Source organism: Rhinopithecus bieti, unplaced genomic scaffold, assembly GCF_001698545.2.
Source record: "Rhinopithecus bieti isolate Rb0 unplaced genomic scaffold, ASM169854v2 scaffold_24982, whole genome shotgun sequence".
Classification (NCBI taxonomy): Eukaryota; Metazoa; Chordata; class Mammalia; order Primates; family Cercopithecidae; genus Rhinopithecus; species Rhinopithecus bieti.
The window spans coordinates 180,592-207,438 of NW_016811565.1; the positions used below are offsets into that span (position 1 = coordinate 180,592).

At 38.5% G+C, this 26,847-nt stretch overlaps 1 long non-coding RNA gene and 1 pseudogene across 1 annotated transcript in view; both read right to left on the minus strand.

Moving 5' to 3' along the window:
* The window catches only part of LOC108543507 (uncharacterized), a 42,726-nt gene extending 18,973 nt beyond the window's left edge, over nucleotides 1-23,753 (minus strand). The window contains exon 1 of the long non-coding RNA XR_001889594.1: nucleotides 23,393-23,753. This is a non-coding gene — a long non-coding RNA (uncharacterized LOC108543507). The remainder of the gene's footprint in view (nucleotides 1-23,392) is intronic.
* A 384-nt stretch (nucleotides 23,754-24,137) lies between these two features.
* Nucleotides 24,138-25,687, minus strand: LOC108543497 (zinc finger protein 431-like; annotated as a pseudogene).
* Between the last annotated feature and the right edge of the window lie 1,160 nt (nucleotides 25,688-26,847).

A 26,847-nucleotide genomic window follows, 5' to 3' on the forward strand; every position in this document is an offset into this window, starting at 1 on the left:
AAAAAAAAAAAAAAAGAAGTTGGTTTAGGAGTGGAGATTTAATAGGCAAAAGAAAGGAGAATAGCTCTCTCTCCTGAATCTCCTGAGAAAGAGTGGGTGGGGCACCCCAGTGGGACTTCCTGCCTTCAGCGAAGCACACTGGATTTTACAGACTGGCTTCAGGAGTCAGAGTCTAGTTTACATAGGACTCAAAGATTGGTTGGATCAGGTGTGGACATTTACACAGTGCATGAGGAAGCTGGCTGCCCCACCCTAATCTTCTATTATGCAAATAGAGCATTTGCCAGCACCTTGTTGCCTGCTTCTTACACTACATCTGGTTTACAAAGAAAAGGGAAGATGGAGCCACCATTTTGAACATCCATAGTCTACAGGTAGCTCCTTTCCTATTGGCACGGCTGCTGGCATTTATTCATGCAAGCTTCCAGCTTGGTTATCTATTTCTGCATCTCGATTTTACAGGCTGCTCTTTCTTAAAAAAGAAATAATTTGTTTGTTGCTTTTATTAAAAGGAAAATTTACCAAGGACTTCCTTACACTCACTATCTGCCTAAATAATTTCTTTTTAACTCCTGTATCAATAATAGTCATGGGAAACATTTATAATGTATTTGTATGCATGAATAAGCAAGATAGCAAACTCTAGTGGTTCTTTTTAATTTGTCTATACAAATGTGTTGGGTACAAGTGTAATCTAGTTATGTGCATAGACTGCACAGTGGTGAAGTCAGGACTTTAGGGTATCCATCACTCTAACAATGTACATTAAAACTTTTAAGTAATTTCTCATCACCCACCCCACACCCAACCTTCTCACCCTTTCAGGTCAGGTGTGCTGGCTTTCAATGACCAACACAACAAAGACAAATTAATTGTTTTCTGAGACTTAGAATTAAAAATCAACCTAAGAGAAAAGATGATTCCTAAGGCAGTAAAACATATGTGTGTATATATACACACACACACACACATGTATACACACACACATATATACACATACACAGACAAATATACGTGTGTGTGTATATATATTTGCTTATACTCAAGAAACTTATACAGTCTTTCCCACTGCACAGACCCCAAAGTAAAGCCAAATGATTCTATGCAATAAACATCATGGTAATAACTTCAATTAAAAAAAAAGAGCTTTCTCCAATGAATGTAAATTCTAAAATAAAATGAAGCCATTGTCTCTCCAGATCTGCAGAAATCAGTATAAAGTCCCAGAAAGACACAGGAAACACAGAAAAACGAGGTTTATGACACCTTTAAAGAAACACAATAATTGTTCAGTACTCTAAGAAAAAAAATTTATTGAAATGACTTTAAAAAGACTTCAGAATATAGATTTTAAAGAAGCTCAAAGATGTTGCAGGAACTCAGGGACCCCAAATGGAGGGGCTGGCTGGAGCTGTGGCAGGGGAACATAAATTGTGAAGATTTCATGGACATTTATCACTTCCCAAATAATACTCTTATAATTTCTTACACCTGTCTTACTTTAATCTCTTAATCCTGTTATATTATATTATATGTATATTATATGTACACCTGTATATTATATGTACATCACCTCAGGACCTGTGATAATTGTGTTAACTGTACAAATTGATTATAAACATGTGAAATCAGTGCACCTTGAAAAAGAACAGAATAACAGCAATTTTAGGGAACAAGAGAAGACAACCATAAGGTCTGACTGCCTGCGGGGTCGAGCAAAAAGAGCCATATTTTTCTTCTTGCAGAGAGCCTATAAACAGATGCACAAGTATGGAAGATATCGCTAAATTCTTTTCCTAGCAAGGAATATTGATATTAATACTCCGGGAAAAGAATTGCTTTCCTAGGGGGAGGTCTATAAATGGCCACTCTGGGAATGTCTGTCCTATGCGGTTGAGATAAGGACTAAGATACACCCTGGTCTACTGCAGTACCCTCAGGCTTACTAGGATTGGGAAACTTCAGTCTGGTAAATTTTTGGTCAGACCACTTCTCTGTTCTCGAACTCTGTTTTCTGTTAAGATGTTTATCAACACAATATGTGCACCACTGAACATAGACTCTTATCAGGAGTTTCTGATATTGCCCTTTGAAGCATGTGATCTTTGTGACCTACTCCCTGTTGTTACACCCCATCCCCTTTTGAAATCCTTAACAAAAACCTGCTGGTTTTGTGGCTCAGGTGGGCATCATGGTCCTACTGATGTGTGATGTCACCCACGGTGCCCCAGCTGTAAAATTCCTCTCTTTGTACTCTCTCTTTATTTCTCAGAGCAGCCGACACTTATGGAAAATAGAAAAAACCTACATTGAAATATTGGGGGCGAGTTCCCCTGGTATCTGGCATGCCAACATGGTTTTCTTTTTCCTAAGTGCATGTGGGAACCCAATTCCCTTTGGTAGGTGCGGAGAAATGTTCATCGGTCCAGTCCACAGAAACGCTTGTTTGGCTCCTGATGATTGGTGAGTTGTCTGTGTATTGTCTGGGGTAACTATGGGTCACACGGAGTCTAAACATTATGCTTATCTCTACTATATTATCTCTACTATATTAAACTCCTGTTAAAACAGGGAGGAGTTTGAGTGCCCATGGAAAATATGGTCATCCTATTCAGGGCACTGGAAGAACACTGTCCTTGGTTTCCTGAAAAGGGAACGTTAGATGTGGAACTATGGGATCATGTTAGTGCAAAATTCTGGAAACTGGTCCCAATGGGAAATTATGTTCCCGTCACTGTTTGGGGTGATTTGGCCTTGGTATGTGCCATCCTAATGACATACCAATCCCATGACCCCCTACAGTTACCATAGTTTTCTGAATCTGGTGACCCTCTACCTTGTCCTCAGCTTTCCTCTCCCACTCGGCCTTCATTATTTGCTCAGCCTCTCTCTTCGCCTACTCCTTCCCCACCTGACAACGTTGAGGATTGAATATCTAACTCTGGGTACTTTGGCTTAATATCACCTCCTGATGATCTTATTTCTTTTCATGAAGAGCCAATACTTGTAGCTCCCACGGCCCCAACTTGGACAGGCCAGGACCATATCTATGTTAATTCATCCCTTGCCAAACCTTTGCAGTCTTTGCCTCCGGAGCCACCTAACGGCTTTGGGACCAAACTACAATTTACCTATAATTCTGCAGGCCCTCCCCCATCCACTGCAGACCCTCACCCTCCTGTCATTTTGGTCCCTTATCTGGTCACTCTGCCATCCATTCAACCTGCTTCTCTGCACGCTTCTTCATGCATAGATGCCAATAATCACTAGTATGCTTCTGCCTCTTCTACTCCCCCAATGCCCCTTTCTCACACTCTCATATCTGTCTGACTTCCTCAACCTCAGTTTCCCTTATCTACACATGCTTTTCCTGTCACTTCTATGCTGACTCCGTCTCACGTGCCTGCTCTCGAAACTTCCATGCAACACTTATTACACCAAAACAAACAAACAAGTGGATTAGAGGCGTGGGCTTATGTGGTCATGCTGGAACCTCCTAATGCTCAAGGGATAGAAGTGCGTCAATATGCACTGCTCAATCTTACCATTTTAAAAGAATTCAAGGATGCTTGTACTCAGTATGGTCCCACTTCTCCATGTTAAAATGGTATTACAGACTCTTTGTACTGAGGTCATTTTGCTTCCTTTAGACTGGTACATTTTGGCAAAAGCTGTTGTAACTCCATCTCAGCATTTACAATTCCGTACCTGGTGGTCAGAGGAGGCCCATCTGCAGGCTCAGCTAAATCGGGCTGAAGGCATTCTAATTCCTTAGGCCCAGTTCACAGGTTCTGATAATTACTCTGATACTACTGCTCAATTAAGCTTTGATGCTCTCACCATGGAACAAGTAACAAAGGTTTGTACGAGAGCTTGGGATAAATTATGTGCCCCAGGCCAAGCTCCTGTTTCTTTTACTAATGTTAAACAGGGTCACAATGAATTATATCCTGATTTTTTGGCTAAATTACAAGATGCTGTTCAAAAATCTGTCTCTGATGAGCATGCTCAAGGTATGCTACTTTGTATGTTAGCTTTTGAGAATGTGAACCATGAGTGTAAAATGGCCATGCGTTCCATCCAATGACAAAATTTACCTGATCATGAGGTTTTGCCTCATATATTAAAGCTTGTGAAGGCATTGGATCAAAGACCACAAAGCTATTCTGTGGGCACGGGCCATGAAGGACAACAATCAAACTGGCTCAACTGATTTTTTTCTTGGAGCCTGCTATAATTGCGATCAACTTGGTCATACTAAAAAAAAATTGCACTGTCAAAAAGTTAAAAGCAGCCAAGCCAGCTCAACAAACACAACCAAATGCTGCCACTACTGTTTGCCCACATGATCGTAAAGGTAAACATTGGGCAAGTACTTGCAACTCTAAGTCTGACGTAGATGGAAATCCCTTGCCACAGAACCAGGGAAATGGAAAGCGGGGCCAGTCCCAGGCCCCAGTATCAAATGGGACACCTCAGACTCAGACCAATGTTGCGTTTCCACTTCAAGCAGTCCCAGCATAGCCCCCAGCACAAATTTACCTACAGCCAACCGGGATGGGTCCTAGCCTCTTCTTGTCTCAGTACAATGCTTGTCCACCTCCACAGTAGGGGGTGGGGTGGTAGATCTCTGTAGTATCATTCCTCTAAATTTACTACCTAATTCTTTGCCTTTAATTGTCCCTATGGGGGTCACTGGCCCTTTACCTCAAGGTTTTGTGGGCGTGGTGTTAAGTAGGGCATTCACCTCTGCTAAAGGAATCACCGTTCATACTGGTCTCATTAATTCTAATTCCTTTAATGAGATTAAACTTATGGTGTCTGCCAAGGTTCCTGCTTCCATTCTGGCCAGTGAGTCAATTGCTCAATTACTTTTACTACCTAATATTGTTTAAAACAAGGGAGATAAGACACAGGGGCCTGGGATGGGCTCCAGTGGTGAAAAAGCCACTTATTGGATTAATGTAATTTCTAAACAACAGTCCACCTGCACCATACACATTCAAGGAAAAAAGTATGAGGGCCTAGTAGATACTGGGGCTGATGTTTCTATTATTTCCTGTAATTTATGGCCTTCCTCCTGGCTTAAACATCCCACTAACATGGGACTAGTAGGTGTTGGAAAAGCTGATGAAGTTCACTAGAGCACATTTATCTTGCCTTGCACTGGCCCTGATGGTCAAAAGGGTACAATTCAGCCTTATATCACACCAATCCCCATTAATTTTGGGGGTAGAGATTTGCTGGCACAATGGGAGTCTGAAATTAATATTCCACATAACTCTTACAGTGCTCCCAGTCAACATATAATGAAAAACATGGAGTTTGTTCCCAGACCTGGTCTTGGTCCAAAACATGAAGGAATTACTAAACCTCTTCAAGTTACTGTAAAAGAAGACGGGGCTGGTTTAGGTTGTCCTTTTTAATGGCAGCCACTGCCACGCCTTCTAATCCTATTCCTTTACATGGAAATTGGAAACACCTGTTTGGCTTGATCAGCTGCCACTCTCTAAAGAAAAACTGGAGGCTTTAACTCAATTGGTTTCTGAACAGTTACAACTTGGACATGTGGAACCTTCTCTTTCCCCCTGGAATTCTCCTGTGTTTCTAGTGAAAAACAAATCAGGCAAGTGGTGTATGGTAACTGATTTAAGGGCCATTAATGTTGTAATTAAACCTATGGGAGCCATAGAACCCCACACACCTGCCCCTGCTTTATTACCTAAGAATTGGCCTCTCACAGTTACTGATCTTAAAGACTGTTTCTTTCATACTGCTTTACATAAATTGAATTGTGAAAAATTTGCCTTTACTGTACCATCTATCAACAATCAGGAGCCTGCAGCTCATTATCAATGGAAAGCACTTCCTCAGGGAATGCTGAATAGCCCTACCATCTGCCAGCTTTATGTTGGACAGGTGCTTTCACCAGTTCGAGCTCAATTTCCTCAGGCCTATATACTTCATTATATTGATGTTATGTTAATTGCTGCCCCCACTGATAAAAGAATTAATTGTTACCAATTTTTGAGTTGCTGTGTGCAGAGGCTGGATTACACATTGCTCAGGATAAAATTAAACAGAACACTCCTGTTCAATATTTAGGAATGGTGGTTGATAAAGAATGTATTCAACCTCAAAATGTTCGGTTTAGGAGAGATTTTTTGAAAACCTTAAATGATTTCCAAAAACTTTTGGGTAACATTAATTATTTAAGACCTACTTTAGGCATTCCAACATATGCGCTAACTTGTTTTCTATGCTGCGTGGAGATTCCAATCTCCACAGTCCCAGGACTTTGACACCTGAGGCTTCATTGGAACTGCAATTCATAGAAGAATCCAAACTGCCCAGTTGTCTGGGATACAGCTGTCTCAGCCTTTTCAGCTTCTAGTTTTCAATTCATTGCACTTCCCTACTGGGATAATAGTTCAACATAATGATTTAGTGGAGTGGTGTTTTCTTCCTCATTCTGTGTCAAAAACTTTTTCTGTTTATCTGGGCCAAATAGCCACCCTAATTGGACAAGCCCCATGTAGAATACTTAAAATTTCTGGATTTGATCCGAATTTAATTGTGTTCCTTTAAATCGGCTCAAAGTTCAGACTGCTTTTCAACATTCCATACTGTGGCAAATTCACTTGGCTGATTTTATCAGTGTTATTGACAATCATTATCCAAAAAACAAATTGTTTGACTTTATAACAATGACTTATTGGGTGGTCCCTTGACTGACCAAAGATCATCCCATTCCTGAGGCCGTTACAGTGTTCACTGATGGCTCCAGTAACGGAAATCCTGGTTATGTGGGTCCTACAGACAAGCTTATTTCTACCCCTTATACATCTGCTCAAAAGGCAGAATTTTTTAATAATAATTACTGCCTTACAGGATTTCCCCAAACCTTTAAATATTGTCTCTGATTCTGTTTATGTTATACATGCCACTAAAAATATAGAAACCGCTACCATCAAACATTGATAATTCTGAATTGGCTTCTTTATTTTCAAGGTTACAGCAGGCGGTTTGCCAATGTAGATACCCTTCCTATATTACACATATTAGATCTCATACCACTTTACCAGGACCCATGTCTGCTGGTAACCAAAAGGTCGACTGTTTGGTCTCTTTTGCAACCCAAGGAGCTCTCGAGTTCCATAATCTCACTCATGTCAATGCCGCTGGATTAAAAGACAAATTTGCTCTCACCTGGAAAGAGGCTAAGCTTATTGTCCACTGCTGCCCTAGGTGCCAAGTTTTTGTACTTCCAAATCAGGAACCTGGCATTAATCCCAGAGGCCTAACTCCTAATGATTTATGGCAAATGGATGTGACTCATGTTAGCTCCTTTGGCAGACTTTCATATGTACATGTTTCTGTAGATACCTTTTCAGGTTTTATTTGGGCTACTTGCCAAACAGGAGAAGGCACAGCCCATGTTAAAAGACATCTGTATTCTTGCTTTGCAGTTATGGGGCTTCCATAACAGATAAAAACAGACAACAGCCCTGGATATGTTAGTAAGGATTTTGATTTATTTATGCAACAATGGGAAATTTCCCATATTACCAGAGTCCCTTACAATCCTCAGGGACAGGCTGTTGTGGAATGGGCAAATCACACCTTAAAAACTCAATTGTCCAAACAATCTAAACAATAAAAACATAATTTAACCACTCCCAGCACTCTCAATTACATTTAGCATTGTTTACTTTAAACTTTCTAAATGTTCCTAAAGACAATACTGTGACTGCAGCTGAATGCCCTTATACAGGCAAAAAAATTCTCCCTAAATGAAGGCAAGCCAGTGTTATGGAAAAATCCCAAGACCAATACCTGGGAACCTGGAACAATTATAACGTGGGGAAGAGGGTATGCTTGTGTTTCACCAGGAGATCATCAATCCCCTGTCTGGGTGCCCACCAGGAGACTTAAGCTTCGTGTGAATACTGACAATGAAAACCACAGGGAAGAGATGTCTGTGTCAGAGACCACCCTAATACCTGGTGAGATCTGTGCCAACTCCTCAGAAACTGGCAGGCCAAATCAAAATGGGTCTGGCTCAATCCTCCCTAATGGCAATGGAGTCCCCCCTAACTAATCCCACTTCTCCTAAACCTAAAAATCTCACCATTTCTATTAGCCTAAAAACGACATCCCTCTGTTCTTCTCTTCCTCCTTCAGCACTGGATCTTGCTTACAATAGGTTTTATTTAATATTTCTCCTCTTTATACTTTCTGTCTCACCAATTTCCCCTCACACTGACTTACCTGCTACACAAAATTATTCTTATTGGGCTTATGTGCCTTTTCCTCCACTCATTCAACTTCTCACCTCGATGGATGCTCCTGCAGAAATCTATACTAATGATAGTGTGTGGATGCCTAGATCTACAGATGACCATTGCCCTGCCCAACGAGGAGAAGGCACTGCATTTAATGTTACTATAAGTTATAAATATCCTCTTCCATGCCTTGGACATGCACCTGGTTGTATCCATCTACTAACTCAAGTCTAGGCTGCTTATCTTCCGGAGAGATTAGCTACAAGAGAATCGGGACATTTGGTCTCCGGCCTCTCCCTTTCTCCTTTAAGACAAATGAAAAGGGGAGCAATAGGAGATACCCCATACTTTCAATATAAACTTGTAGGAAAACCATATCCTAAAAATTTTGAGGGTCCATCTAAAACTTTAGTTTGGGAAGATTGTGTTAACTCACATGCAGTAGTATTAAAAGATGACTCATGTGGTTCAGTAACAGACTGGACACCAAAAGGTTACTTAAAAAACAATTGCTCCTCTGGCAGAAGGGAATGCCTGGAGGCTACTTATTTTATTTCTTATTGGAAGGATGAGGATCATCATTCTACTTTGCATAGGAGGTTCAGCTCATTCTTTCCCTTAAAATGGGAAGATAAGGGCACTACCCCCCTGAGGCCTCATATGATATTCCCTATTCTGAGCCCAAAACACCCAGAACTTTGGAAATTGGCTATTGCCATGTCCGGACTGTGAGTATGGAAAGGGGAAACTTTTCTGTCTGTTGCCACCACTGCCACTCCTCACATCAGTGATTCTGAACCCCATGATAAATTCCCTTTAAACTCTTTTCCTCTTTTTCATGCCAATCCTCCTTTATGGGACTCCAATTGACATTATGATAATTCTTCTCAACCCAGGTACGCCCCTCTACCTCTTCAGCATCCCTGGGCACCTTGGATTGCTTCTTTACAGTGGAGAACATTGGGTGTTGCCACCACCGCTCCCCTCCCTATCAAAGTAGATTCAAACATTCTGCTTTACCTCCAACCTGACTATTCCTATACAGACTTGTGTTAAGCCTCCTTACATGCTGTTAGTGGAAAATATCAAAATTTGGACAAACAATCAAACTGTCCAATGTATTAATTGCTATCTATACACTTGTATTAACTCCCGTTTTGACTCCAGGAAAAGTGTATTGTTGGTTCGAGTTCAAGAAGGAATCTGGATACCGGAAACTTTACCTAGACCTTGGGAATCTTCCCCCTCAGTACATTTAGTGAAGTGTTACAACGAATTCTCAAAAGCGCTAAGAGATTTGTTTTCACTTTAATCACTGTGATCATGGGTGTAATTATAGTTACTGCACTGGCCACCACTCCCAGAGTGGCGTTACACCAATCTATTCAAACAGCTCATTTTGTTAATGACTGGCAAGCGAATTCTCAACAAGTCATTGATCAAAATTAGCTAATCAAATTAATGATTTAAGACAGTTGGTTATTTGGCTTGGGGATCAGCTAAAGAGTCTTGAACATCACATGCAAATGCAGCATGATTGGAATACTTCTGATTTCTGTATCACACTATATTCCTACAACAAGACTGATCATTCATGGGAAATGGTCAAGGGACATCTTCCGGGTAGGGAAGATAATTTATCCTCAGATATAACTAAATCAAAGAAACAAATTTTTGAAGCCTCTCAAGCTCATTTATTCATTGTGCCTGGAGCTGAGGTGTTAGATCAGGTGGCAGAAAGTCTTTCTGGACTAAACCCCACAACTTGGATTAAGTCTATTAGGGGCTCCACTGTAGTAAATTTTGGAATTAAGTTTCTCTGTTTAATTGGTTTAGTTTACCAGACCAGTCAAAGAATCCTGCGTCAAAATCAAGAGAATGAACAAGCCTTCATCGCCATGGCACATTTATATAAAAAGAAAGGGAGAGATGCTCTGGGAAATCAGGGACCCCGAATGGAGGGACCGGCTGAAGCTGTGGCAGAGGAACATAAATAGTGAAGATTTCATGGACATTTATCACTTCCCAAATAATACTCTTATAATTTCTTATGCCTGTCTTACTTTAATCTCTTAATCCTGTTATCTTCGCAAGCTGAGGATGTACGTCACCTCAGGACCATGAGATAATTGTGTTAATTGTACAAATTGATTGTAAAACTTGTGTGTTTGAACAATATGAAATCAGTACACCTTGAAAAAGAACAGAATAACAGTGATTTTAGGGAACAAGGGAAGACAACCATAAGGTCTGACCGCCTGTGGTGTCGGGCAAAAATAGCCATATTTTTCTTCTCGCAGAGAGCCTATAAACAGATTTGCAAGGAGGGAAGATATCGCTAAATTCTTTTCCTAGCAAGGAATATTGATATTAACATTCTGGGAAAAGAATTGCATTCCTGGGGGGAGGTCTACAAATGGCCACTCTGGGAATGTCTGTCCTATGCAGTCGAGATAAGGACTGAGATACACCCTGGTCTCCTGCAGTACCCTCAGGCTTACTATGATTGGGAAACTTCAGCCTGGTAAATTTTTGGTCAGACCTGTTCTCTGCTCTCGAATCCTGTTTTCTGTTAAGATGTTTATCAGCTGGGCGCGGTGGCTCAAGCCTGTAATCCCAGCACTTTGGGAGGCTGAGACGGGTGGATCACAAGGTCAGGAGATCGAGACCATCCTGGCTAACATGGTGAAACCCCTCTCTACTAAAAAATACAAAAAAACTAGCTGGGCGAGGTGGTGGGCGCCTGTAGTCCCAGCTACTCAGGAGGCTGAGGCAGGAGAATGGCATAAACCTGGGAGGCGGAGCTCACAGTGAGCTGAGATCTGGCCACTGCACTCCAGCCTGGGCGACAGAGTGAGACTCTGTCTCAAAAAAAAAAAAAAAAAAAAGATGTTTATCAAGACAATACATGCAGTGCTGAACATAGACTCTTATCAGGAGTTTCTGATATTGCCCTTTGAAGCATGTGATCTTTGTGACCAACTCCCTGTTCTTACATCCCCTCCCCTTTTGAAATCCTTAACAAAAACCTGCTGGTTTTGTGGCTCAGGTGGGCATCACGGTCCTACCGATATGTGATCTCACCCCCAGCGGCCCAGCTGCAAAATTCCTTTGTACTCTTTCTCTTTATTTCTCAGACCAGCTGACACTTACGGAAAATACAAAGAACCTATGTTGAAATACTGGGGGCGGGTTCCCCCAATACAAAGAGATGCAAGAGAAATCTGAAAAACAATACAAATATAAATAAACAAATTTAGAGTATGAGTAAGAAGTGTATCAAGGAGATAGACATATTTAAAAAAAAAGAAACAAAAATTGTGGAACTTAAAGATTTATTAAAGGAAAAGAAAATACATTCAAAATTTCAATAATAGACTGAAACAGGCATAAAAGAATTTTCAGACCTTTAACAGGTCTTTTAAAATAATCTACTCACATAAAATAAGGAGAAAATGAAAAGAACGAACAAAGATTTTGCGATATTTGCAACTACATAAAGTAACTAAATAAAATTATCAGTGTTTCTGAGGAAGAAAAGCATCAAAAGTTTAGAAAACCTATTTAAGAAAAAATTGATGAGAACTTCCCAACTCTAGCAATTGAATTAGTCACACATATACAGGAAATTCAGCAATCACCAGCAGAATACAATGCAAAACAGACCTCAATATGGCACATAATAATCAGAATATCTAAAGTCAAAGTGAAAGAAGTAATTCTAAAATCAGCAAAAGAAAAGCATCTAGTCATTTATAAATAGAACCACATCAGATTAAAAGCAGACTTCTCGGCAGAAACTTTACTGGCCAGAAAAGAATGGGATGGTACTTTTAGAGTGTTGAAAGAAAAATGCCAGCCAAAAATTTTACATCAAGCTAGACAAACCTTCACAAGTGAAGAAGAAATAAAGTCTTACCCTGACAAATAAAGGCTGGGGAAACTAACCACCAACAGACTGGGCCTACAAAAGATGTTCCAGGGATTTCCAATATAAAAACAAAAGATTGATATTCATCATCATTAAAACATATAAAAGTATAAAACTAACAGGCCTTATAAAACAAAAGAGAAAAATAAATAAATCACAACAGGATACAATTTTGTTAAACCACAAAGATAAATAGATAAAAGAAAAAATAGAACAAGAAAAGAATTAACATTATGACAGTAACAAAGCTTTACATATTAATATAACCTTGAATATAAATCAATTAAAACCTTCATTGAAATGTATATATTTATGAAATGAATAAGAAAAAATGATCCAACTCTGTGTTGCCTACAAGAATTTCACCTTACCTGTAAGATACATATAAATTAAAAGGAAAGGGGGGAAGATATTAACACAAACAGAAACCAAAAACAGCAGTATCTGTACGTAAATCAAATAAAACAGACTTTAAAAAGAAATATTATTAAACCTATAGAAAGAGATGGACAATAACACAATAATAGTGGAGAAATTCAGCATTCTACTCATGGCATTAGAGAGACCATTGAGATAGGAAAGTTGGCAAATCAACAAAGTACTCCCAAAAATCAAAATTATATCAACTACCTACTTAGACCATAGTAGAATAAAGCTACAAATTGATATCAAGAGAAATTTCAGAAACTATAAATTTACAAAGAATTAAAACAACATGCTCCTAAAGAGTCACTGTAAATGAAGTAATGAGGATGACCAGCCACGGGTGGTGGCTCACACCTGTAATCCCAGCACTTTGGGAGGCTGAGGCAGGTGGATCACCTGAGGTCAGCAGTTTGAGGTGGCCTGGGCAACATGCAAAAACCCCATCGCTACAAACAAATAAAAAAATATCTAGGTGTGGTGCTGTGCACCTAAGGTCCTAGCTACTTGGGAGGATGAGATAAAAAGATTGCTCGAGCCTGGAAGGCAGAGGTTGCAGTGAGCCAAGACTGTTCCACTGCACTTCAGCCAGGGTGACAGAGTAAAACTCATCTCAAAAAGAAAATTAAGATGAAAATTAAAAATGTGTGGAAAAAAAGATGGAAAGAGAAACACAATATAATAAAACCTGTCAGATACAGCAAATATAGTACTAAGAGGGCAGTTTATAGCCTAAATGTCTGCATCAAAAAAGTAGAAAGCTTACATGTTAAGGACCTGACATCATACTTCAAGGAACTAGAAAATTAATAACAAACCAAATTCCAAGTTAGAAGAAGAAAAAAAGTAACATAAATCAGAACAGAACCAAATGAAATAAATATCAAAACAATAAAATGACCAACAGAATCAAAAGTTGCTTTTCAAAAGACAAAATTGATAAATTGCTAGCTAGAATAACCACAAACAGAATAGAAATCTAAATAAGTAAAATCAGAAATGAAAGAATAGACATTACAATGGATACAACAGCAATACAAAAGATCACTAGAAATGATTATAAACAACTAGACACTCATAAACCTGAAAACCTACAAACAATGAAGAAATTCATGGAAACATAAACCTCCCAAGATAGAGCCAGGAAGAAACTGAGTACCTGAACAAACCAATGAGTACCATGATTGAGCCAGTAATAAAAAATGTCTTGAAAAAGAAAAGCTCAGAACTAGATAAACGCACAGCCAAATTCTACCAAATGTATAAAAATTCTACCAAATGCTCCTGAAACTCTTCCAAAATATTGAGGATAATGAAATTCTTCCTAAGTCACTCTCAGGTCAGTACCACCCTGCTACCAAAACTAGCCATGAACACAACAAAGAAAACCGTTATTATTTATTGTATCATCGTTATAAAAAAATGACAAATTGGATTCAAACTAAAAAGTTTTTGCACAGCAAATAAAACAGAGTAAATAGACAATCTACAGAATAAAAGAACATATTTGCAAACTATGTGCCAACATGACACTTATATTTGGAATTTATAAATAACTCAAACTAAAACATAGTAAGAAATCCCATTGAAAATGGGCAAATAACATTACTAAGCATTTTCAATAAAGACATACAAATAGCCAACATGCATATGAAAAGAATGCTCAATCTCAGATAGCTAAAAATAGAACTACCATTTGATTCAGAAATTTCATCATTGGGTATCTACCCAAAAAAATAGTTTGTTATATGAATATGATACCTATACTTGCATGTTTATTGCAGCATGCTTACAATAGCAAACCATACGTACAAGTTTAAAATTCAAAATACATAGAAAATTCAAAGCAAAGACAAGTATAATAACAATGATAAACCAACTAAAAAATAGTCAAAACACTGAAGAAATACTTTGCCAGTGAATTATATACAAATGACTCAATAGATATATAAAAAAGTCCTATCACCTACCAACAGGCAACTGCAAATGAAAACAATGATGAGCTATCACTTCAAAATCTGTTAGGATTGCTAATATCAAGAAGGAAAAATGAGGCCAGGTCTGGTGGCTCATGCCTGTAATTTCAGCACTTTGGGAGGCCAAGGCAGGCAGATCACCTGAGATCAGGAGTCGGAGATCAGGCTGGCCAACATGAAGAAACTGTCTCTACTAAAAATACGAAATTAGCCAGGTGTGGTGGTGCATGCCTGTAATGCCAGTTACTTGGAAGGCTGTGGCAGGAGAATCGCTTGAACCCGGGAAGCAAAGATTGCAGTAAGCTGAGATCATGCCATTCCACTCCAGCCTGCGCAACAACAGTGAAACTTCGTCTCAAAAAAAAAGAAAAAAAAAAAAAAAAAAAAAAAAAAAAGACAAGACAATATAGAGAAATAACAAGTAACATGTCATTGATGTTCCTGAGATTTCTGAAACAAATCTTAATATCACCACTGCTCTCACACATTTCAGACATGATAGGAAAAGAAAACCTAACAAATGATCAACATGCAGTTTCTCAAAAATAGTCAGAGATATTCTTATATTCCCCCCAAAGAAATGGAATGGGCAGGCGTATCATGAAGTACCTTATAAGCCATAAAGAGGACTTTAGCTCTCATGGTAATCTCAAAGGAAAATCACTAAATAGGAAGTAGAGTGCATAGAGAATTTAACGGTATGGGAAAAAAAGATGTTCCTATATAAGAGCTAGGGAAAAAAACAACATGGCTTTTTAGGAAACCTTTCCATTGAAACAGAACATCCCATACCACATTGTAAGGTCTGGAATTCTTTTTGACCTTTATATCTCTGTCATGCATACCTGTCTGAGTGACCACTGTCTCATGTTTCTTTACATACCAGGGTTCTTTTATTTGCTCAAGGCAGGAGATCAGATCAAGTTCAGAGACACCAAGGCCTAATTTTGTTAGAAAAAAGTTAACATGATTTGTTGGGATTCTCCAGTTACCATCCTAGTACCATGTTTAGTACAGAGGAGAGAATATTATGAAAGATTCTAGAAATTTAATTCCAAAATACTGTTTTCTGACAGAAACTTTAGAATATTTAGAACATATTTTACATTTCTGGGTCCTTAGCTCTACTATTCAATACTATTGAATTTAAAGTTGGTGCTGGATATTGGATTTTATTATTTGGGCAACAATATTTAATGCCACTGAATTTCTAGAATTATCATTAATCTAGAGTGAAGGATGCAGATTACCTCAAAAAAGGGGATGGTTCCTGTTAAGATAAAACATCTTGAGGATTTTCTTTTCTATTTCAATAAACCTTCAAGTTTTCCTTAAAAGGGTTGATCTAAAAATAATGTATGTGGAGCAAAAACTCCCAAAATCATACTACAAAGGGAGAAAATGGAAGCCTTAGGGTGTATTAGGAAATCTGGTGAAAATTTATTCTCACAGAGAGACATATTCTAATTCAAGAGATGTGGGATGAGACCTGAGTTTCTGTATTGCAAAAGAACTCACCAATGATGTCAATCATTCTAGCTTAAGGAAAATACTTTGTAAAACATCTAGTAAGTGATAGAACCTGGGTTTTATCCAAGTGTATATTACTAGGAAACAAAAATGACAGCCTTCATTTTCTAAAGCAAAGTATAAACAAAGAGAAACTATTCAGAAAAAGGGTGTAAGATAAATGGATGTGCAGTGGTCAAGAATAGGCCGTGGTAAACATCTGCTTCAGCCTGACTCAGTGAGTTTGGAACACAAGTGCTCAATTCTGCTAATATGTAACCTGGTTGTATAAGCTCACACTTAGCTCTCAGCCACTACTGAGTGTAAGGAGTACACAGACAGGTGGACAGGAGGGAGACAGAAAGCTGCTTACTCTGTACACAGGGCTCACGCCCAGGCTTGTTGTGCCTATGGAATAAAGCCATCTCAAAATCGCCCACAATTCCATGAGTGTTTTTCCAGCAACCCACCAATCACTCACCCACTCCTGTCAGACCTCAGATTGGGCTGGAACCTGACACTTGGTGTGACAGGAGAGCTTTTAGATTAAATGTGATTGTTTATGCACATTAGTCAGAAAGTCTCTCCAAAGTACCTGTTAAATACAGTTTTTTGGGTTTTTTTGTTTGTTTGTTTGTTTTTGAGATGGAGTCTCACTCTGTCACCCAGGCTGGAGTGCAGTGGCGTGATCTCGGCTCACGGCAAGCTCCGCCTCCCAGGTTCACGCCATTCTCCTGCCTCAGCCTCCCAAGTAGCTGGGACTACAGGGGCCCGCCACCATGCCCAGCTAATTTTTTGTAATTTTAGTAGAGACGGGGTTTCACCATGTTAGCCAGGATGGTCTCGATCTCCCAACCTCGTGATCCACCCACCTTGGCCTCCCAAATAATACAGTTTTTTAAAAGAAACATTATAGTGATGAATTCTTGAGAAAACACGTTAACCAGGTAAATAAAATTAATGAGACAGATTGGTATCAGGTGCTGATACATATAGGCGTCTGCAACATGACTTCTGTGAGATTACTGGCCAAAAAAACATAAATCATAATCTGAATCTAATCATAAAAAACATGTTTTATATAAAGTTCAAGCCACATGTGTTGTCCATATTTTGTCTTTTTTTTTTGCGATGGAGTTTCACTGTTGTCACCTAGGCTGGAGTGCAATGGTGCAATCTTGGCTTACCGCAACCTCTGCCTCTTGGGTTCAAGTGATTCTCCTGCCTCAGCCTCCTGAGTAGCTGGGATTACAGGCACGTGTCACGATGTCCAGCTAATTTTTTTTTTTTTTTTTGTATTTTTAGTAGAGATGGGGTTTCAACATGTTCGTCAGGCTGGTCTCTAACCCCTGATCCCAGGTGATCCACCCACCTCGGCTTTCCAAAGTACTGGGATTACAGGTGTGAGCCACTGCACATGGCCCATGTTTTGTAATTTCTAATAGTGTATCTAAATACTCTCTCTTTAGCATTCTAGAAGGCACATTTCTTTGAATTAATTCCTTTACATATCTTTCTAAATTATTCCAGGCAATTAATTGCATCTTTTTTAAGTGTGCATTTAAAAATGATGCTATTCATAGAGCTGACGGAGCATTCAGATGGAACCTAAGTGTGCAGTTTTCTCCCTCACTGATATCTGAGGACCCAGCACCATCCCCAATAAGAATGTTTTATATCTTCACCTGCCCAGGCTGATCTGTCAACAAGGGGAATACTTTCAATATCTCACGGTATAAATTCAAGGTGAGTATTACTTGCGATATATAAGAAGCCTGGATGGAGCGAATAAAGATAAGGTTCTGAAACATAGGGAAGAATTATTCTAATGAGGTCATTTCACTGTCATGAGAAGAAAAAGGTAGTTCAAATAATCTTGTTAGGCAAAAGCATCAAAAGTAGAAACGTAAATGATTGCAACTGTAAATACATGACATTCTAGAAGAAAATGTGGACACAATTTTGACCTGGGACACATTCATCTGAGAATCAACCATTTTTTCTCTCTTCTCTGATTCCTTCTCAGGAGACAGTATCTGAACAAATCACAACCTTCATCTTCAGAATGTGTCTTTAAAGGCATCAGGATAACCCTCTGAAGGAAGCAGACTGTTCCTGCAGGACCCGACAGACACCCCAAACACAGTGAGTGCCACTACTGCAGAAGTGGGAAAGGGAGACCCTCTTCTCCTGAACACAACGACCCCACTGGAGAAACCGAAAGTCTGTTTGTGGGAGAAGCTCCTTACTACCTGGAGCTGAGTCAAGTTAGAGAGCCAAGCTGAGTGAAATACAGGAGTGCAGGAGGCAACAGGGAGGCCCTGGGAGCTCGCTGAATCCCCAAGGAGCTCATTCCTGCCAGGCACCACAGGGATCCATCGGTGGGGGAAGGGGAAGGACAGAGGAGCAGGGGGTAAAACTCCAAGGGGAGAAGGACTTACCTAGCTGAACTTCATAACAATTTGAATGGTACAAGAAGCCTCCTGGCAAAAGCTTGGGGGAAAGCATGAATCTGGCTTAAACACTTCACAGGTGGGGAAGAACTGAAGCCCTTTTATTTTACCACACTGAGAAACAGAAAGCCTGGGGTAATTTTCAAGCCCAACTCACCCTCCACATGGAAACAGACTTGGGGCTGGTGTGAGGGGTGCAGTGGGAGACCGGCCTTTTGGTTTCCATGCGAGCTGAGTGAGGCCTGTGACTGCCAGCTTTCCCTCACTTCCCTGACACCCTGCCTGAATCAGCAGAGACAGTCATAATGAGCCTCAATAAATTTAAGAAAATTGACATTATATCAAGCACTCTCTCAGACCACAGCGGAATAAAACTGGAAATCAACTCCCAAAGGAACCTTCAAAAACATGCAAATTACATGGAAATTAAATAACATGCTCCTTAATGAGCATTGGGTCAAAAACAAAATCAATATGGAAATTAAAAAATTCTTCAACTTAATAACAATAATGATACAACCTATCAAAACCTCTGGGATACAGCAAAGGTGGTGCTAAGAGGAAAGTTCATAGCCCTAACTGCCTACATCAAAAAGTCTGAAAGAGCACAGACAATCTAAGGTCACACTTCAAGGAACTAGAGAAACAAGAACAAACCAAACCCAAACCCAGCAGAAAACGGAAATAAGCAAGATTAGAGCAGAATAGAACTAAATGAAATTGAAACAAACAAACAAAAAATACAGAAGGCAAATGAAACAAAGAGGTGCTTCTTAGAAAAGATAAATAAAAATTGATACATCATTAGCAAAATTGACCAAGAAAAGAAGAGAGAAAATCCAAATAACCTCAGAGAGAAATGAAACAAGATAACTGACACCACTGAAATACAAAAAATCATTCAAGGCTACTATGAAAACCTTTATACACATAAGCTAGAAAATGTAGAAGAGATAGATAAATTCCTGGAAAATGTAGAAGAGATGGATAAATTCCTGGAAAAATACAACCCTACTAGCTTAAAACAGGAAGAATTAGATACCTTGAACAGATCAATAACAAGCAGTGAGATTAAAATGCTAATTTAAAATTACCAGCAACAAAAGAATCCAACAGATTAACAGCAAAATTCTACCAGATATTTGAAGAATTGGTACCAATCTTTTTGACACTATTCCACGAGATAGAGAAAGAACTCTCCCTAATTCATTCTATGAAGCCAGCATCACCCTAATACCAAAACTAGGAAGAGACACAACCAAAAAAGAAAACTAGAGACCAATACCCTTGATAAACATTAATGCTAAAATCCTTAACAAAATATTAGCTAACCAAATCCAACAACATGTCGAAAAGACAATCCATCATGATCAAGTGGGTTTCATACCAGGGATGCAGGGATAGTTTAACACACGCAGGTCAACAAACCATACACCACATAAACAGAACTGAAAAAAAAAATCACACGATCATCTCAATAGATGCAGAAAAAGCATTCAACAAAATCCAACATCCTTTATAATTAAAACTCTCAGCAAAGTTGGCATAAAAAGGACACAGCTTAATGTAATAAAAGCTATCTATGACAAACCCACAATCAACATTATAGTGAATGGGGAAAAGTTAAAAGCATTCCCTCTGAAAACCAGAACAAGACCGGGGTGCCCACTCTCACCACTCCTCTTCAATATAGTCCTGGAAGTCATAGCCAGAGCAATAAGACAAGAAATAAAGGCATTCAAATCAGTAAACAGGAAGTCAAACTGTCCCTGTTTACTGATGGCATGATAATTTACCTTGAAAACCCTAAGGACTCCTCCAGAAAGCTCCTAGAACTGATAAAATTCAGAAAAGTTTCTGGATACAAGATTAACATACACAAATCAGTGGCTCTTCTACTCACGAACAGCAACCAGAGAATTAAATCAATAACTCAACCCCTTTTACAACAGCTGAAAAAGTTAAATACTTAGGAATATACCTAATGAAGGACCCAAAAGAAGGAAAACTACAAAACACTGCTGAAAGAAATCATAGACCACACAAATGGAAACACATCCCATGCTCATGGATGGGTACAATCAATATTGTGAAAATGATCATCCTGCCAAAAGCAACCTACAAATTCAACACAATCCCCATCAATATACCACCATCATTCTTCACAGAGTTAGAAAAAACAATTCAAAAAATCATATGGAGCCCACATAGCCAAGGCAAGACTAAGAAAAAAGAACAAATGTGGAGGCAACGCACTACCTGATTTCAAAGTATACTATAAGGTTATAGTCACCAAAATGGCATGGTCCTGGTATAAGAATAGGCACATACACCAGTGGAACAGAGAACCCAGAAATAAACCCAAATGCTTACATCCAGCTGATCTTCAACAAAGCAAACAAAAACATAAAGTGGGGACAGGACACACTTTTCAACAAAGAGTGCTGGGATAATAGGCTAGCCACATGTAGGAGAATGAAACAGGATCCTCATCTCTCACCTTATAAAAAAAATCAACACAAGATGGATTAAGGACTTAAACCTAAGACCTGAAACTATAAAAACTCTGGAAGTTAACCTTGAAAAAACTCTTCTAGGCATTGGTAGGCCAAAATTTCATGACCAAAAACCTAAAAGCAAATGCAGTAAAAACAAAGAAACAGCTGGGACCTAATTAAACTAAAAAGCTTTGACATGGCAAAAGGAACAGTCAGCAGAATAAACAGACAACTCAGAGTGGGAGAAAATCTTCACAATCTATACACCTGACAAAGGACTAATATACAGAATCTGTAACGAACTCAAATCAGTAAGAAAAAAATCAAAAAATTGACAAATCTCAAAAGATACACAAATGGCCAACAAACGTATTTAAAAAAAATGCTCAACATCACTAATGATCAGGGAAATGCAAATCAAACCACAATGCAATACCACTCTATTCCTGCAGGAATGGTCATAATCAAAATATCAAAACACTGTGGATGTTGGTGTGGATGCAGCGATCAAAGAACATTTCCACACTGCTGGTGGGAATGTAAACTAGTACAGTCACTATGGGAAACTGGAGATTCCTTAAAGAACTAAAAGCAGAATTATCATTTGATCCAGCAATCCCACTACTGGGTATCTACACAGAGAAAAATAAGTCATTATTTGAAAGAGATACTTGCACATGCATGTTTCTAGCAGCACAATTCACAATTGCAAAATTGTGGAACCAACCAAAATGCCCATCAATCGATGAGTGGATAAAGAAACTGTGGTGTGTGTGTGTATGGGTGTGTGTGTGTATGTTGGAATACTACTCAGCCATAACAAGTAATTAATTAAAAGCATTTGCAACAACCCGGATGAGATTGGAGACTATTATTCTACATGAAATAATTCAGGAATGGAAAACCAACCATCATATGTTCTCACTGATATGTGGGAGGTAAGCTATGAGAATGGAAAGGCATAAGAATAATACAATGGACTTTGGGGACATGGGGAGAAGAGTGGGAAGGGAAAGGAATAAAAGACAACATATATGATGCAGTGTATACTGCTCGGGTGATGGGTGCACCAGGATCTCACAAGTCACCACTAAAGAACTTACTCATCTAACCAAATACCACCTATACCCCAATAACTTATGGAACAATAAAATTTTAAAAAAATTATTCTTGTAATTACAGACCAGTTCACATAATGAATACTTCATAAACCATTACACAGGCTGGGTGCAGTGGCTCACACCTGTAATTGTAGCACTTTGGGAGGCTGAGGTGGATTGATCACCTGAGGTCAGGAGTTTGAGACCAGCGTGACCAACATGGTGAAACACTGTCTCTATTGAAAATATAAAAATTAGCTGGGCATGGTGGCAGGCACATGTAATCCCAGCTACTTGGGAGGCTGAGGCAGAGGAACTGCTTGAACCTGAAAGGCAGAGGTTGCAGTGAGCCAAGATCTCACCATTGCACTTCAGCCTGGGAGACAGAGCAAGACTCCATCTCAAAAGAAAAAAACAAGAACAAAACAAAACAAAAACTATTAAACAAACAAGCAGAGAATATTATGGGACTAGCATGAGTACCAGTCAAATTAAAACAGAGAATTTGCATGGGGAGATTCTGAACTCTGAGCCAAAAGATTGCACAGTAATAAATTCAATACAAAGCAAAGAGCATAATTTGCTTTCACCATTTCTGAGAATTTTTGTTTTCTAGTAAATTAGGCCCCTTATTAAAATTCCTGTATTAAAATATGGCATGTATGGCATAAACATATACACATATTATATATCCACAGAAATTAAGAAAACAAATTTAAATGTGAAAATAAGAAAATATAACCTATAGGAACAATATTTTCAAACTATTGGCCATTTAAAGTTACCGGCAAAAAAGATTACTAGCGATGTCAGTCCATTATCTTACCAAATAATGTATTGTTACCTACACCCTTGAGTAAGATGGAATAGGTTAAAGTTAGTGGTACAATAACATTTCAATGGATTCATGATAGTATTTAACATGTTAAAAACGTGGAATTGAAAAGTTAATTTCACACATAATTTATAATTTTAAAATATACTGCATAATATTCCACAAAAATACAATTAATAACATTACTAACCTAATTTTAACTAAAATTAAGAATGTTTTTCTTTCATAATAGTGCAGAAGAGTATTACTCTGAACACCTACCTCATGTATCACTCAATACTATAAGTTAACCACAAAGAGCCTCTCTACTTAAATTTTCATTATCCATCTTACATTTTAATGTCCTTACCTTTCCATAGAAAAGGTTATAAGTAATGCTTACCTAATAAACAAGAATCTCCCATATATTTTATCCAGCAACAATTAGTCACATGCTTTCACATTTGAATACACCAGGAATGATGGAACAGCATGAAGTAATTTAAGAGTTTAACTCTTATCCACTTTTTAAAAATACCTGTATTTTCATAAAGAGTATAATTTGAATGTAATTATAACTCTCCAAAAAATATTCTACTTCTTTTAAAGTTATATACAAATAATGTTTACACAACTTTAGTTTTGTATTATTTTTTACACTCAGCACTCTGATTTACTATAGTGTCTAAAGATTGAGTGGTCCTAGATATTTCTACTGTGGATTATTCTGATATTTATACAGATAAGTTTGGATTATATATCTTTCATATTTACTGCATCTGCAAAAGTATATTTTAGCATAAACTCTTTGGTGTTTTACAATTTGTAGTTTTTGAAAAAATGTTTTTTCAAATTTATTACATTTGCAGGGTTTTCTTCAATATAAACTCCCTGATGTTGAACAAAATTTTAACAACTGCCTCAGGGTTTTCCCCTAACACAAAATGTGTACAATAAGATCTCTGATACAAGTAAAGGTATTACAACCGTATTTATATTTGTAATGCTTTTTAAAAATAAATACTCTTCTGCACTTTAAAGACATATTTTATAATAGATCTTTTGACAGTAATTAGACTTTTAATGCTTTTATTTAGTATGAACTCTCTGATTTTGAGTAAGATGTGAACAGGTATTAATGGCTTTTTTACTTTATCTATATTTGCACATTTGTTCTCAAGTATAAATGCTTTCCTGTGCAATAACGTGTGAGCATTAGTTAGAAGCTCAGCCACATTGTTCACACTGATAATTATCTCCAGTATGAGTTACCTTACCTAAAATCAAGTGTGACAATCATTTAAAGGCTTTGCCACATTCTTCACATTTCTAGGATTCTCAGCAGCATGACTTTATGTTTAGAAAAGCTTAAGTTGTTGTCAAAAGCATTGGCACATCTTTCAGGTTTGTAAAGCTTCTCTCCAGTATAAATAATCTTATGTCTGTTAAGAACTGAAGACTTTTTATAGGCTTTGACACATTATTCACACTTGTAATATGTCTCTTCAATATGAGTTATCTTATGTGTATTAAGTTGTAAGGACTAAAGGCTTTGCCAATTTTTTTCCATTTGCAAGGTTGCTTTCAAGTATAAATTTCCTTATGTTTAGTTAGGGCTGAGGACCAGAAAAAGGCATTGGCACATTCTTCACATTTGTAGGGTTTTAAACCAGTAAGAATTACCTTATGTTTAGTAAATCTTGAAGACAGTTTAAAAGATTTGCCACCTTCCTCACATTTGTAGGGTTTCTCTCCAGTATGAATTATCTTATGTCTAGTAAGGATTGATGATTGGCTAAAAGCTTTGCCACATTCTTCACATTTGTAGGGTCTCTCTCCAGTATGAATTACCTTATGTGTAGTAAGGTGTGGGGACCGGCTAAAAGCATTGCCACATTCTTCACATTTGTAGAGTTTCTTTTCAGTATGAATTATCTTATGTATACTAAAATTTGAGTTTTGGCTAAAAGTTGTATAGTAAGGTTTGAGTTTTGGCTAAAAGGTTTGCCACATACTTCACATTTGTAGGGTTTCTCTCCAGTGTGTATCCTCTTATGTCTAGTTAAGGTTGAGGACTGAATGAATGCTTCACCACATGCTTCACATTTGTAGGGCTTCTCTCTAGTATGAACTCTCCTATGTTCAGTAAGGTCTGAGGATCAGAAAAATGCTTTGCCACATTCTTCACACTTGTAATGTTTCCCTCTAGTATGAATTCTCTTATGTTTAGTAAGGGTTGAGAATCAGGTAAATGCTTTGCCACATTCTTCACATTTGTAAAGTTTTTCTTCAGCACAAATTATTTTATGTGTAGTAAGGGTTGAGTGTTGCCTAAAAGCTTTGCCACATTCTTCACATTTGTAGGGTTTCTCTTCAGTATAAATTTTCTTATCGTTAGTAAGAATTGAGGACCAATTAGAGGTTTTTCCACATTTTTTACATTTGTAGGACTTCTCTTTAGTATAAATGCTTTTATGTTGGGTTTTGTGTGAAAGCATGCAAAATGACTTGACATATTTTTTACATTTGAAAGGTTTTCTTCCAGTATGTCTTATTTTGTTTGTTTGAATTTAAAATTTATAAAAGACTTTCAAACATTTACCACACTGAAATACTTTGCTCTGAATAATTGTGAAACACTTAAGTCCATTATAACCTTCTTTGTGCACCTGACACTCATCCACACTTTTACAGCCATTTCTCAACAGTAAATTCTCATGTCCACATTTTTCATATCTTCTCAGTATTACTTTTTAAAAGGAATATTCCATGCCCTGCTCTGGCCAGAGGTCTTAAGCAAAACGAGGGCATATGCTTGAAAAAAAAATTAAAAATAATAAATTACTTCACCTACTAGACTCACATGAATACAGTTTTAAAATCTTACCTTTAAAATTATACATAATACACAGGCCAGGTACGGTGGCTCACCCCTGTAATCCCAGCACTTTGGGAGGCGGAGGCGGACGGATCACGAGGTCAGGAGATCGAGACCATCCTGGCCAACACGATGAAAACGCGTCTCTACTTAAAAAAAAACACACAAAAAAATTAGCCAGGCGTGGTTGCCGGCACCTGTAGTCCCAGCTACTTGGGAGGCTGAGGCAGGAGAATGGCATGAACCCAGGAGGCGGAGCTTACAGTGAGCCGAGATCACGCCACTGCACTCCAGCCTGGGTGACAGAGCGAGACTCTTGTCTCAAAAAAAAAAAAAAAAAAAAATTCATAATACATAAACAAGAGGGCATTGCAAAATACCACAGGCTCTAATTCTTTTATAGATACATAAATGTAATAACTAAAATATACAGAACCAAATAGAGCTGCAAAAAAAATTATAAATGAGTTAAGTGTGTGCAGTGTTCCAGGTGAGCACACACACACACAAAAAAAAAACACACACAAAGAAAAAAAAGAAGAGTTAAATTCACCCAACACAGCTTTTCCTGCTTCCCACTATAACACAGTGCCTTTAGAAGTAAATTCCTAACTCTTGGGGGCAGAGCAAGATGGCCGAATAGGAACAGCTCCAGTCTCCAACTCCCAGCGCGAGCGACACAGAAGACCGGTGATTTCTGCATTTTCAACTGAGACTCCACCTCTGGGAACAGCGAACAGCTGAAGACCAACAGGGGAAACAGCGGGGGCCGGTGCAGACGCGAACGACTCTGTCTGACAGCTTTGGGGAGAGCTGTGGATCTCCCAACTCGGAGGTTGAGATCTGAGAACGGACAGACTGCCTGCTCAGGTGTGTCCCTGACCCCTGAGTAGCCTAGCTGGGAGAAATCCCCCACTAGGGGCAGTCTGACACCCCACACCTCACAGGGTGGAGTACACCCCTGAGAGGAAACTTCCAAA